General features: G+C 44.9%; 1 protein-coding gene across 11 annotated transcripts in view; it reads left to right on the top strand.

Annotated features, from left to right (window-relative positions):
- The first annotated feature begins 7,505 nt into the window (after positions 1-7,505).
- Positions 7,506-12,163, top strand: part of LOC108160840 — a 60,763-nt gene continuing 56,105 nt past the window's right edge. For 6 of the 11 annotated variants that reach the window (XM_017295085.2, XM_017295088.2, XM_017295091.2 and 3 more), the window contains exon 1: positions 7,507-7,829. The gene's annotated coding sequence lies outside the window, so the exon portion shown is untranslated. Of the gene's footprint in view, positions 7,830-8,215; positions 8,235-12,163 lie in introns of those variants that run through there. The other 5 variants (XM_017295093.2, XM_017295089.2, XM_017295087.2 and 2 more) reach the window with 3 other exon arrangements.

A 12,163-nucleotide genomic window follows, 5' to 3' on the forward strand; every position in this document is an offset into this window, starting at 1 on the left:
AGGTGAGGACTGTGGACCGCGGACCGAGAGGAGAGGTGTGGAAGCGGGATGTTTTTGTTGACTGTGGACTGACGCCAAGCCAATCGTTTAGCGGCTTTTGTCTCGTCATTTTTATTTGCGGCGGTAACTTGGGACCCACTTTTTATGGCTTGTCAACACTTTGTAGGAGTCGTCGAGTCCGTACTTTGCCTGAGGTTTAATTAAGCAATTCTGATTAATGATTAGTGGAGCCGCATTCCCATTACCATTCCGTGGGGCACTTTCAGCGCTTGATACAGATACTCTACCAATGCCACTACTCTGTCCGTCAATCATCAATCATGCATTATGTCTGGCCACGTCACAAACCGAAGCAAAGGCCGAGCCCGCCCACACCCGAAGCGGGGGTTGACTTGTAATTTGATTACCAGACACGTTGACAGCGCATCGGAGTCGGCGGCGGTGGCGGTGGCGGTGGCGGTGGATGCTATCAATAGCCCGAAGGATACCCAGAAAGGACTACCACTACTACTCGCCCTCTAATTCAATTTATCAATTCATTAGAGAGAGTCGCCAATGCCCTCCGTGCTTACGTCACAAGTAATCAAGTTAATTTTTTAATGACAACTTAATGCATAATCATTAGAGTCGCCATCGTCACGAGCTGACTGTCGATGATTGTCGCTGTTAATTTCTTTTGGGGAAGTCGCCACATTCGCCATATCCCCAGTGTCCACTTTTTATGGGCCCCCAAGCGGACATTAATTCCGAGTCCGAGTCCGAGTCGAGCAGGAATGACATTTACATACTTTTTCCAATAGGGAAGAGCACGGTACTTCTTTCACCAAGTCACATCATTTTCCAATCAATTAGCTTTTGTATTGACTTTTGCTGGCAACAACCAGTACTTTGGTAGGGTCAGGACAACCCATTGACATCCCAATGAGAGTAACGGAATTCTCCGAAAAGGTTGAAGAATGTTAAAGTTCGTAGAGGCATCAGAGCCCAGAGCTTAGCTGACACTATTTATGGGGTGGTGGTGCCTGTATCTCAGCTAATTAATGGAGAGCCAGTGATACTTCGGGTGGGGCAGCAGCAGCAGCAGCCTCCTCCCTAATTAATTAACGCCCACCAATTCCATCCACAAAAGGTGCCTCTCCCTAAGCCAAACATGGCACACGAAAAGGCCTTGCCGTGAGAGATCTCAATACGGAAAAGTATGTGGAATATCTAAAGGATATATGTATGTACGCATATCCGTTTGGGCTATAATTGGCCTTCAGCTGGGCTTCTGGCGGAATTTATGGCCGGGCCCTGTGACATTTGAGCCCGTATCCTTCGTCAGCGATGAGTAATAGAGCGTATCGAGGCATTGGGGTGTGGTCTTGGTCTTGGTCGTGGCTGTGGCTGTGGCTGTGGCTGTCGTTGTGGCCGTTTCGATGACATTTTAAAGTCGCTCTCCGGCATTCGGCCTTTAATGGGCCTTAACGAGCGCCATCCGCCTCCAATTGCCGCACCCATGTCCCCCATCTCCGCTTCTCGGGTGAGCCCCAGTGGCATATTGAATGACATCGCCCTGAGCCAAATTGGAGGGCGATCGTTTGACAGAGCTGCAAAAGTCGCACCAAGAAGACCCCTACTCGGACACCTGGCGCTGCTGCTTTGCCAGGGACTGGGACAGTGACCTCGGGCGCTCGGTTTCAAGGTTCTCTGGCCACAAAGCTTAATTAAACCACCGCCCCCAGCAGTAGAAACGGCAGCACAGCGTCTACGTGTCCGTAGTTACTCTCTTCTTTCTATGCTCTTTCTCTGCTCGCCTGCCCTCTCGTGGTCTGCGTTTAGTTTACCGCAATTACGGCAATTAACACTAAGCAATTAAAGGCAACAACAATGCAAATTACGTGCAACATGCAAGCACGGAACGAAGCACCGTCCTACACAGAACTCATGGAACAACATAGGCAAAAAACTAAAGACAAAATCTATGGCTAAGAGGTGCCAAAAAGCGACGATGGGAGTACCCTGGAAATGGTGGTGGAAGCAGGGAAAAGATGATCAAGTGTTTTGATGATCGAAACGCATAGAAGTATGTTTTAGGAGATGAAGGGATCGTTTTCAAAGGAAACGCACCTAATAAAAACTAAGGCAATTCTCAAGCAACTCTAGGGAACACTACAGGCAAAGTCCCAAGCATATACACCCCTTCTTTAGCTCGTTTTGCAGAGGGTATCAAACAAATAAACAGCGTGAAATGTTTGACTACATCAGAGAGAGGCTATACAGAACCCGTTCCCCCGCTTTCCCTAAGGGAGGGTTGGCGTGTGGAGGGGGTGAAACAGTGGCATGCAGTTTTAAATTTGGCTGCGCTGCAACGTAGCCGAACGGACAATGAGACAGTGAACGAGACAGAGGACAGCGACAGAACCAAAACCCCTAACCCAAAGCAATGCCCCTGGCGATGTGGCAATCTGACGGTGTGGCTGTGCGATTCTGCGATTCTGGCCCTCGCTCTTCAGTTCTGTTTGGGTCTGCAGCACTGGTGGTGCCCTGTTGGGGGCCGGCCCTGGTGCTGCGTTAAATGAAGACCGCAAAATGCAGCGCATCGCAGCACTAATTAAGTTAAACCCAGAGCCAGACACAAGCAAACGACTACAGCAGCCACACACACACAGATACAAAGGAGATGTACGTGCTCGTGGCTCAATAATTAACTGAATGGCAACATGCAGCAACCTCAGCCTCAGCCTCAGGCTCCCCCCGGCATGCAGAAACCACCCCCACCACCACCCCCACCGCCAATCGAAGGACATCCTCCTCCAACGACTCCACACACTTACAATATTTGCTTAAACAAATGCCTCTGTGGAGCGGGAGCCCTGTATTCGAATGGCATTGCACTTGAACTGGTTTGCTCAATGTTTTTTACTCGTACTTCTAGTTCCCAGACTGCAGATTGTTCCGCAAACACAATTTGAGTTACATTTCAACGAAGATCCTCAATGGAAGACTTAAAGTCCAAAAGTTGTCCAGTTTCGGAGCGTAATTTTAATTGCAGGCCACAACAGAAGTCCGTTCGTCCTCTCGTCCATTCCAACGTTCCTCCTTGGCTTCTTCAAGTGTCTGGCAAAGTGGCAGACAAACATTTTTGGCCCACATTTTGAGGAAATTCCAAAAATAATTTCCACAGGAGAGGACTCTCTCTCTCCCCCTCTCTCTTCCATTGTTTGCACTGCTCTCTGCTGGAGCGGGACGTAAGGGCGTGTACTCGTACTATTTTTTAGAATTGCATTAAATGTGAATAAAAAGTGGATCAAAATGGAAAATCCCCCTGTACTCGAAAGTAGTTTATGCATTGCAAATATTTGAAAGCCATTCAGTGGCACCAAAAATCTGCATAATACCCGTGTATTAGGGTATTTCCGGACATCGAAACGTGTGTGTGTGTGTTGGCATAAAAAAAGAACAGATACGACAACAGATATCACAACCGCATGTGGGTTGGGATGCAGGATCTATTCCTATATCACAAACAATAAACAGCCACAAACGATGGCAGGCAAAAACAATAGTCGTAAAAATTGCAAGGGGAAGAATCGAAGGGGGAAGGAAAACTAAAACAAAGGGAGGCTCGTTCTCTATAGGGAGAGTGAGAGGGAGAGAGAGAGAGAGAGAGAGAGTTGGCCGAAAAATATAAATCGCCTGCCAGCTAAGCAAAAGCCAGGCTATCAAAAGCCATAAATATCATAAAAAATATATTATCATGCGACCAGAACTTCAAAATTGGAATCCCCTCCCCCCCCCTCGCACACCATCCATCCTCTATTGCTGTTTATGGGCGTATACATTTGGGAGTGAGCTTGTGCTACAGAAAATTGTGTGTTAACAGGCCCTCGAAAAGGGAGGGCATGGGAATGATTTCTGCTGCAGGGCCAAGAATATTTTAATACGTGCAATAAAATTAGAACAAAATACGCACTAAAGTCAAATTGAAAAGAAAATCGTTATGGCTGTGAAACACACCAGTTTCCCTACCCCTCCCCCACCGAATGTCCCGAAATCCAGTCACCAGTCAAGAGACATCGGAAGGAAGGAAAGGGGAATGAGAAGGGGCGGGGACACCAGTCCTAGAAGCGATTCAAGCGCGTTAAGCAAAATGTGTTTTAGTGGCATAACTCCACCAGCCATAGCCACAGAAACAGATACAGATACAGATACGTGTGTATATCCCTGCTATAAGGATAGGATAGGGGAGGAGGGCATATCCTATAGAAAAAACTGCGACAAAAACACATTTTATATGCTTGTTGTTGGCTTTTGCTGAAGTTTGGAGAAAGTTTTGTATTTTTTATACGAGATTTTTACTCGCTTCCACGGTTTTTATACAGGGTATTCGTACAGCCAAGAGGGTATGTTGGTACATACATACCTTGATTTGCCACGTACCTATCATCCATCTATTTAGCAAGAGTTTTTGTGATTGGCTTAATGGAACAAGAAAAAAAGAATAATAAAACAATCTCGAAGATTACGTGTTAGCGTTAAGTTAAGATCTTTATAGATATTTTTGTTGATTTTTGAAGCGTTAGCAACATTTCCATTACTGTATTTTTAGAAAAACATCTGTGGTCTCCCAGAAACCACATCCACTCCCAGAAACCCACACTATATTATCGCCCTATTTACCCACTTTCGTGGATATCTATTAAGAAGGTTGCAAAGAAGGCTTTAGTGAAGTAGAGGGTATGTTTTAGTCGCAAGATGCATTACTGCATTACTTTCTTTGAGTATTTTTTTTTTTTATTGTCATATTTTCTCATGCGAGCAGAGGGAAAGCGAAAACTTCGGGGTTTTCCAATAATTTGTTGTAGCAAACTTGTTTTGCATGCCTCTGTTTGTCTCTGTGTGTGTGTGTGTGTGTGCTATACACAATAGCAAGCAGTACGCGTGAGTGTTAGAGGGTTAACAGCGGGTACGGGGCGGGTTTTCAGTGGAAGCGAAAAATCTAAGCCCCCCCCTTCCCATTCAAAAGGGTTGAAAACATGTGGAGCCCGAGGAGATGGAGGGGGACCAGCAGTTTGTGAAATATATTTTTATTGCTATTGCACACTCCCCCACAAACACGCACACTCATACGAGTAGATACAGTGACAAGAAGGCGACGGCGACTCCTCGGCATTGACTTTCTTTTCTATTTCGCCATTAAAGCGCTAACAAACACAAACCAGCAGCAACAACATGCGGAAATGGCGAAGCTGTAGCATACTTTTTGTCATATTTCACTGGCTACAACGAGAACCAGACAGCAGGAGCAGCAGGAGCAGCAGGACCAGAAGCTAGAGCAGCAGCAATCCCCGACACACAGCCAGGACAAGATCAGGATACGCATGCTGCTACGTGTGCGGGTGCGTGTGAGAGGATGCGGGCACTTCATAAAAAACACTTTCATTACAAAAAAAAAGCCACATGAGTGGAAAATATGAAGGCGAACAGTGGAAGAAATTCGTTTTGAGTCACTCAAAACAATTTATGGAAATTCACAGAGAAACACCTCTAAGGGTTCGAAAGTTTGACACACATTCGATCATCTCAGTGGTTCTTAGTGCTTCTGTTCTTAGGTTTCTATGTTTTTCTGTTTTTTCATGAGTGTTGGATATTTGTTGAAAGCTTCAAAGATCATAAACTTGGACCGCAGGAGATATTCTTTTGTGATGGTTCAGATGTTTCCTCTTTCCAAGATGGAGAATGATTCGGTATTTCTGCTGCTCTGTCGAATCATTCTATCAGTCTGAGATGCATATACATCCTCCCATGGTGCATCCATCTGTTTGGTGTTCGGTGCTCGGACTCTCTCGACTACTTAGTACTTCGAGGGGCATTATTTCATGTGCAAAAGTCGTTGCGTGTTGTGTTTGCTATTAAAAATGTCAGCAGACACGGAGTGGAGTCCGTTTTACAGCTGCCATGCCACATGCCACACTCGCCGGCGTGAAGCGCGGAGTAGGGAAGTGTGCGAGGTGGAGTACAGTACACGTTTTCAACGCCGAAATGAACTTGTACGCCATGTTTACGAGCTGATAAAAAACAGTTGACCAACACTTGTGCAAGTGGAAATTGACTTTAACCGAGGGTCAAAGCGAGGCGCAGAACAGCAGCAGCAGCAGAAGTGAATATGAGATATGCCGTGTGGCATGGGTCCCGGGGCACCGGGAACGGGGAATGGCGTGTCCTCCTCCTGGGAGCTCTGTCGCTCCCACAGACTCTCGGTTTGGCCTAGTTCTGGGGGTCGCAGTTAACAGCAGCCATTGCCTGGCCACAGCCATAAAAAAGCTCTCGATTGTCTCAGTGTTTATTTCGGCACAGTTTTTGGCAGGGCTTTTGCAATGAACTCTCTTCGGAAAGAGCACGTTGGGCTATTAAGAGAACCGTAACAGGGACTTCGGTAGAGAGATACCCGAGTGTCTGTTAGTCTGTCTGTTAATCTGAATAAAAATTTATTTGTTGGATTAACAATTTCCATAGTTAAGGGAAAAAGATTCTATTTATGATAAGTCGCTTTTATCCAGTCTTTTCTGGCTTGCGTCAGTTTCCCGTGGCTTTTTCAATAACATGGCATGGTTGCACCTGCATTGATTGACGGATCCGCCATGCAACAGGTGGGTCTTTGAATGACGTGCTATAGGGAAAGGAAGCCAAAGCTAAACCACACTAAAGGGAGATACATGTAATATTGAAGGTAGATGGATGACAATGGATTTGCTAGTCAAAAATCTGGCAAATAAGGCAGATTATCCACAAATTTTGTGAGCGAAATTATAATGAATGGGTATGCCCTTACTCATAAATATACTGAATTTCTATGGAATTTATCGGCACTCATCTCAAAATTCACACCCAAGTAAATTATTGTTATTCCGTGCATCTGACATAAGCAGATGTACATTTAAGCACACATAAAAACAGCTGATTTTCAGTAAAAGCTGCGCAGAAGAGAGCATCACGAGAGAGAGAGAGAGAGAGAGAGAGAGAGAGAGAGAGAGTCCAAAGCCACGCGAGTGATTTCTGGAGATTTTTCTCTCCCAAAAGCCGAGAGCATCCGAGAGTACAAGAGAGAGCACGGAATGCCGCAGGCTAATTTGAAATGTAAACAAGATTGGACGTTTGCCATAATTGGAGCTGCAGTTCGTCTATAATTCATATTCCCTTTGGATTTGGGATCGAACTTTGAGGGTTTGATCCATCAGAAGGTGCACCTGCAGGGCAATCCCTTGGACACCAATACTTAACCGGAAATTTCTCCCCAAAAGCCTGCTATAAAAACGCTCTACTTTGAGGGTACCACTGCTAACAGAGCTCTGTTGTCCACAGCCTCCGTTTCGTGTTGCCAGCGCATCGTGCCATGCCCTCGTCACGGCTCGTCTCGTCTCGCTCATTGGCGACAAGTGTGCTCGGCTTTTGGGGGGCCACCACTCGGGGCACACAGCATCCGTGCTTGGGTGATGCTCTGTGGCTCTGTGCCTCTGCGGCTGTCGTTCGATGCTCGGCTCTCGGGCCCGTCCGTGCCACAGTGTGTACCATAAAGCCGTTTCAGTGAGAGTTTGCGATCCCGCGGGTACGGTCGGAACTAACGGGACTTCCTTATCAGCTTGTGTCGCGCATCGGTCGCGGGTTGTGCGTGTGGCAATCATTTTGCAAAAGAAAGATCCAGCTAGAGAATGCCCCAAAAATCTGTACAACCCTCGTAGAGAACCCCCAGAAAAACCAAAACAGAAACTTGTGCGTTTCCAGTGCGTTTCAAGTGCGCCTTTAGTCGCGTCAGTGTCGCGCGCTCTCATACGCAAATTGTTAGTAATGTAAGCAAAGTTCTTCGTTGTTTCGTTGTTGTAATTGTTGTTGCAACAAACAATTTTTTGTCGCTGTCATGGTTGCTGTTTTTTTTTTTTTTTTTAATGTTGGACGTTGACATGCAATGACTGCATCTTTCAAGAGGCGATGCAGTTACTGCACCGTCAAGTGGCCCGTGTGACACCAGCAGAAGGCTGTTACGCGCGGATCCCAGGCAAAACGCAGCCCTCCTCCCGCCCAACCGACCGAGGGGCGCTGCCGCATGACGCGCGGTGCGTAGCCGAACCAAACGCGAACATGCAAGAAAGATAGTTATTAGACTAACATTCGAAGAAAATTAGCACAAAACTTACTAAGAAACTAAGCATGCAATCAAAATACAAATACCACTACAGTTACTAATTAATAGACAGGTGTGTAAGGATTAATAATTTAATAAGAGGAAGAGAATTAGTGTTGGATATAATATGGTAGAGGGAATTATAATCCGAGCATAAGACCCTAAACGGTTCATGCAAGGAATAATTCGATCTACAAAGTGGAAGGAACAACGGTATAAAATTTCTAGTCAGTCTAATAGGAATCGTGAAGTTTATGCGGCTCAACAGATCAGGGCTGTCTATGTCACCCCTGATCAAGTTGTGCATAAATATCACACCAAGCATTTTTATACGGTTAACTAAGGATAGGAGGTTTACTAATAGTAGTCTACTAGAGTAAGATGGGAGTCTTACACCCGCATCCCAGTTAAGGCCCCGCAGAGCAAAGAGTAAAAAGTTTTTCTGTACTGATTCTATACGATCCTGGTGTACTTTGTACTGAGGGCACCATACACAGGAGCCGTATTCTAAGATCGGACGAACAAGCGAGGTATAGAGAGTCTTTGTTATATAGGGGTCGTCAAATTCCTTTGACCACCTCTTTATAAACCCAAGCACGCCCATGGCCTTATTTACCATGGTAGAAATGTGTTATAGTTTTTTGCATGCTTTTGTTGCTCTTCTGGTCATACAAATTGCACGCAAAATTTGTTATTGTTGAGCATTTGAGTTGGTATTTTCTATTATTCTATTTTTCGTGACTGTTCTCCAGTGTCATGTCATGCAAGCGAGCGTCCTCTTCTGCTGCTGCTACTGCTGCTGCTGCCCCATGTGGCAAATGCCATCATATTTCATGCCATTCCAAACATAAGTGCAAAATTGCTGGCCCCTGACGCTGGGCTTGGCCTGGCCTTGGGGTAGTGGGGCGAATGAAATACGAACTATCAACTAATGGGAAATGTTACTCGTAGCACAACTATCGCCACCCCAACCCCAACCCTACCCTCTCTCTGTCGAGGAGAATATACATTTGTTTAAATTGCTAAATTGCTGAAGTGTGCGTGTAATTTCATTACACACTGTCTGTCGAATGTGCCACTCGAAAAGGCTGCCTGGCCTCTTCTGCTGGAGAATGCTCTTGAGCTGCAGGCGGGCATTGGAACTGATTAAGATGAAGGGGTGGAGCTGGGGCTGGGGTGGGCTTGGCTGGAGGCTGGGCTCATAGATACAATAGTGTGCCATCAGCAGGAGGTGCAAAATCTGTGAATGCGAATGAATGCGAGATGAATAATCAGATTAGGAATGCAAATTGAATGGAAATTTATTTGATATTCGAGTTAAATTCAAGGGGAAATTGCTGTGCTGGAATTGTGTGCTTTCACATTAGGATAAGTGCCAGAAGGCGATTGATGGGGCAACTAGAGCACAAGGTCATCTCATTTGCACAGATATTTTGTCGAAGTTATTCGATAATTTTATGGAAAATGTGCTTGAAATATGGGTTAAATGCTTAGCATGCACAATATACCTCTTATTAAATACATGCTTTCTCTATAAACCATATAGGGACATACGACTGCTTTTTTACTCAAAGCTATCTATTATTATAGTTGATACTCATTTTTAAGATCCTCTAAACTTCACATACGAATTACTTTAATTAAGATCACTTATCCTTCTGGTTTTGTAAGATTTTAAAGGCAAGAGAAAAAGTTCAAGCGAAAATACCACCATTGATCTATTAAGACGGGACCACCACTTCAACACCACATTGAAATCCCATCGAAATTCCACATTTAACCGAACCCTAGGGCAACATTCACCATTAGAATAGCCTTAGACATGATATTTATTCCACATTGCATCCCATTACCATAGGAAATGCCTCATTAATGGTCAGTTTTCGCACACTTAAGCTATTTATATGCTTAACTTCCCAGCAAACTTATTTGGAACGCATCTGCGGATGCACTGTTGATGCTTTAATTAATTATGAAATTCTGGAACAATAGCGACAGCAATTTATAAATGAAATCGGATACAGCCAAGTAAACCGGAACTATTGGGGGAATGGAGAAAAAAGTGCAACAACGAATTAAAGGCACAAATATGCAATAGAACTGATGTGTTTTTAAGGTCATGGCAGCAGCTGTCTGCGTTCGAGTGATAAGAGTTTTAAGCGGTGTCACATGCATGCCCCTTAAAGCAGTGCAAAGTATGCCATGCAACGGTTAGGTACATGCCACACAATTAGCATCCTACTGGAAGATGGAAGAGAGCGGGGTATTAACAGCTGGCTGGATGATGACGATGTGTGCATGACGATGGCGCCAAGTGTGGAACGCTCTGATTGCTGCCCCACTCATCCCTCTCGCCCCCTCTTTGCGTCTCACTCCGGCAGTATTTTTTTAGTATTCATAAAAGTGTACTTGAACATCCCCAGGCAGTCATATGACCAGCCATGCATGTCGTTTTTTATAGGCTCACTTAGCGGCCATAAACCGCAGTAAAAAAAGCAGCAGCAACCAGAGGAGAGTGCAGGTGCTGGAGAGAGAGTTACCTCTGCTCTGAACGCCTCAAGGACCCTTTTTCTTCGGTTTTCTGCGCTTCACCCTTCGACATGCCATAATAATATTGTAACTCTTTGCACTTCAAATTGCATTTTAATGCAAACACACACTTCACTTCATTACATTACGAGTACGAGAGCACAAGCTGCAGGCAAAGCGAGAGGAAAAGCGAATAGATTGGTGGGGTGTGGGGAGGCTTGCATGCCGGAAATGGAAAAGAGTCGACACACTTTGCTGCAGCAGTTGCAGCCGGAAAACATCCCACACACACACTCACACACAAACACATGCACCAACAGATACACAGACATTTGCTGATTTTGCAAGTTTGTAAATTGAAGTGCATGTCGATCGTCGAGCTGGTTGCATGCCTCAATGGCGAAAACTGGCACAATGTGCAGCTTCGCCTTCCTCCCCCGCACACGCCAAAGAAAAACACCGACCTCCCGTCCCACACGTACAGGCAGCAGCAGGTTACGTATACGCAGTGGGGCACACAGTCTGGCTGGCATTAGCTAATGTGAGTCACATTTTATTGGCTGCACACAAGTTCAATATTTTTTCCCAGAGTCTAAACTGATTTGCAAAGTTTTGGCAGCAAAGTAAATGGATTTTGTCTGTATGTGGGTGGGTGTGCGACACATTAAAGATACCCAGGAGGGATGGGATGCGAGACGCCACATCCACATCCACATACACACTCAAAAGTGTGGCATTGATTGCCGTTAAATTAAAGTTGAACAATCGACTTGAACAATGATGCTGTTATCCAATTGCTTCGATTGGATTGCATTCAAGTTGATTCGAGAGCTGCCAGACATTAAAGCCGACTCGTGAGAGTGGAGTGCTACTCAAAATTTTTTTTATATTTTCCAATAGTTTAAGCTCCAACGAAGAAACTCAGAAATGTATATTTAATCATCTCCACGTTCCAACACAGTTATTTGGTATATTTTTCAATCAAAGCTTTCACCATTTCCCCGTGATTAAATCATGGACGTGCAGTGCCAGTGGCACACACATGCAGACGAGTGTTTTTCGAATAGATTTTTAGATTAGATCCAAATGTTTTCACTCCGCATATTTTTGTGTTTATTATAAAATTGAATTTTATTTTTTTTTATTTACAAACGATTTACAAACACTCGCCACGGGCTTTGCTTTATTGAAATTGAAAACCATTGGCCAGTGGATTTATTAACGACATTCCACACTCCCCAATCGACAATCAAAATTCGAAAAGGATGATTAAGTGCCGAAGCACTCGACCACTCAACCACTCGCTCAAGCGTAGGGCATGAACTCCGCTCCGACCTGTGCCACAATTTTATTTACGGCTGCGGCTTCCATTTAAAAACTATGAAAAATAAACATAAAAACACAGCAACTTTTAGTTACGTTTCGGCGCAAATAAAATTAGTAGTGCGGCGAGCTAAAAGCTATGTGTCCTTC

This window comes from Drosophila miranda, chromosome 3 (genome assembly GCF_003369915.1).
Source record: "Drosophila miranda strain MSH22 chromosome 3, D.miranda_PacBio2.1, whole genome shotgun sequence".
Classification (NCBI taxonomy): domain Eukaryota; kingdom Metazoa; phylum Arthropoda; class Insecta; order Diptera; family Drosophilidae; genus Drosophila; species Drosophila miranda.